At 37.7% G+C, this 3,316-nt stretch overlaps 1 non-coding gene across 1 annotated transcript; it reads left to right on the top strand.

Annotated features, from left to right (window-relative positions):
- Positions 1-2,639: 2,639 nt before the first annotated feature.
- On the top strand, positions 2,640-2,747 carry LOC122302007. The gene has a single exon (XR_006240258.1). It is a non-coding gene; the product is annotated as a small nucleolar RNA R71 (small nucleolar RNA).
- The last annotated feature ends 569 nt before the right edge of the window (positions 2,748-3,316 follow it).

Raw genomic sequence — 3,316 nt, forward strand, 5'->3', positions numbered from 1 at the left:
TTCTGTGAATGCTTCAGCAAAAATGATTATGGTGGGTTTGGTGAATTCACGAAGATGGCTATGAATGAGAATGAGTACACATGTGAAAATGATGCACTCGTGATGCAAATTAAAAAAAAAATTGACACATAAAAATATGCCACAGAGTTCCAACAAGCATTTTAAATACTGAATTTGCACCACCACCCCCCAACTTAAATGAAACATTATCCCCAATGTTTAAGAATCAAAATTGAATGGGGAGTAACTGAAAAATGGTAGAATACACCTGATGAGTGGCATGGGTAGCTCGCTAAACACTAAAGATGGTAACATGAAATGACAAAATGAAATTATCCTGCAATCAAAAACAAAGAAAACAACACAAAAAAAAGAGAGAGAGAAGATAATAAGAGAAAACAAAAACAAAACAAATAAAGAAAAACATACCTAGGTGGTGTGGTCAAGGTTGATAGACCAGAGCCACAAGTGGAATGTCTTCCACTTCTGGAACTTGCCTATCAATTAATACTTTAAGGCGTTGACCATTTACTTTAAAGATCTGACCATCCTTAGGATCTTCTATTTCTACCGCCCCATTTTTAAAAATATTTTTCACTACAAATGGGTCGGTCCACCTAAACCAAAGTTTTCCTTGGTGCTTGTGAAATCCAAAATCATATAAGTATATTCGGTCATTAGATTCAAAGCTCTTCCTAAGATTATTTTTATCATGAAACGTTTTCATTTTAACCTTATAGAATTTAGACTTAGGCAAAGGTTTCAATTTAACTCTTGGTGCTTTCATACTTACAAGAATCTGTTTTCCACATTTCTTAGGCAACTCCTCAAATTTCTGTTGCCAAGCCTGTGTGCCATAATCCTGAGTTTCATCAAAAACAGCAAAAATATCAATAACATCAGATGAATCACTAATAGCATCAAACTCAGAATTCACAAGGGAATATTCAAGGGGATCAAAATCATGAGTTGTGTGAACTCCCTTGTCTATGAGTGCTTCAATCATGTGTTTGGTGGCACTCGTCATCTGTTAGTTGTTTCTCAATATGGAAAATGTTGACCTCTATAGTCATGTTTCCAAAAGATAGCTTCATCAACTCATTCCTGCAATTTATAAGTGCATTAGCCGTAGCAAGGAAAAGTCTATCTAATATGAGAGGAACTTTAGAGTTAGACTCAACAATTGATTGAGTGTCCAAAATTAAGAAATCAACAGGATAATAAAACTTGTCAATTTGGATCAAAACATCCTCAACTATCCCTCTCGATTTCTTAACTGAACGATCAGCCAATTGAAGCACAACAGAAGTAGGCTTAATTTCACCCAAACCAAGCTTCAAATAAATGGAATAAGGCATCAAATTAACACTAGCTCCTAGATCTAGCAAGGCTTGCCCAAACTCATGATTTCCAATATTACATGCAATGGTTGGACAACCAGGATCCTTGTACTTAGGAGGAATCCGCTGCTCAATTAGAGCACTAACTTGCTCTCTCAGAAATGCTGTCTTCTTAACATGGTGCTTCCTCTTAACTGTACACAAATCTTTAAGAACTTTTGCGTAAGTAGAAACTTTTTTAATAACATGCAAAAGAGGAAGGTTAAAACCTTCTTTACCTACCTGAGGTTCTCCAAGATTTCATTACTAGAATCCAAAGTTCGCATATTAGATTTTAAAGTTTGAGGAAATGGTACCTTAACTGGACTCTTGATTACCTCGGCTTTCTTGGGGAACTCGGTATTATCATTGCTTTGCTCCCCTTCAACATCCTCTGGCTTATCAATTGTTGGGATGTACAAGGACTTACCACTTATTGTCACAATAGCATTGACCACTTTCAAATTTTGTTGTGCCATATGCTGACCTTGGGGTGCGGATTGAGCTTGAGAAAGAAACTTGCCACGCTCATTCACACTCAAGGAGCTCATTATCTTGGATATATGACTCTTTATCTCTTTGTTTTCTTCAACAACCTGCATAATCAAAGATTCAAACTTTTGATTAGTTTTACTATGTGCCTCAATAAAAGCATGCAAAGTGTCTTCTAAAGGACTCCTAGAAGATGAAGGTGCAGGATATGATCTAGGGGGTTGTGCAGGCAGCTAGTTTTCAGACTTCCAGCTAAAATTGGGGTGATTACGCCACCCAGGATTGTAGGTATCAGAGAAAGGTGCAACAGGCTTCATGTACATACCTAAGGCATTACATTGTTCCTCATACATCCCTCTCATCTCAGCAAATGTGGGACACTCTTGGGCAAGATGATCTACCCCGCCACACACAAAACATGGTCTAAAAGACTCTGCATGATTAGCCACGTGTGTTGGCTTTAAGTCTTTATTCTTCAACACCTCTAACTCCCTAGTGAGCATCTCAACCTTAGCCTTTAGGTTATCTTCTTCTCTGAGATGGTAAATTCCACCACCATTTAGGTTTCCTACAGGTCGTGACCTATTTGTGCTCTCAGTAGCACTAGGTCTAGTCCAAGTGTGAGCTTTTTCAGCAAACGCATTGAGGTATTCTATGGCCTCATCAGGATCTTTCTGTAAGAACTCACCATTACACATCATCTCCACAAATTGACACTCTCTAAGTGTAAGTCCCTCATAAAAATAGCTCACTAAGCACCAATTCTCATACCCATGGTGAGGACACATACTCAATAGCTCCTTAAATCTCTCCCAAGACTGATACAAAGTCTCACCGTCCTTTTGTACAAAGGTGGAGATTTTCCTTTTTAAAGCATTGGTCTTATGTTGGGGAAAGTATTTATTAAAGAAGACCTGAGTCATCTCATTCCATGACCCAATAGATCGTGGTCTCAATGAGTATAGCCAACTTTTAGCTCTATCCTTCTAAGAGAAAGGAAAGAACTTAAGTCTCACAATGTCATCAGTTGCATTTTGACTATGAAAAGTCGCAACTACTTCCTCAAACTCACTAATATGCACATATGGATTTTCATTTTCCAAGCCATGAAAAGTAGGGAGTAACTGTATCATCCTTGTTTTAAAATCCAATTGGCGAATATTAGCTAGAAACATGATGCATGATGATGTGGCTGTGCGTGTAGGGTGGAGGTAATCCCAAGGGTCCTAGTGGGTTGATCTTCATGTTCACTCATTTTTTCAGAATTAGAAAAAATTTCAAACAAATGACAAGAAAAATTAAACTCAGACTCTAACACAGGTCTACAAGCAAACCGACCCAATGTGTCTCTATACCTGTGCAAGCAAGGTAGAGAAAAACGCAACACTAAAAAAAACTACAAAAAGAAATAGAAAATAAAATAAAGATGCAGCAAGCTAAAAGAG

The sequence above is a fragment of the Carya illinoinensis genome, chromosome 2, assembly GCF_018687715.1.
Source record: "Carya illinoinensis cultivar Pawnee chromosome 2, C.illinoinensisPawnee_v1, whole genome shotgun sequence".
Lineage (NCBI taxonomy): Eukaryota > Viridiplantae > Streptophyta > Magnoliopsida > Fagales > Juglandaceae > Carya > Carya illinoinensis.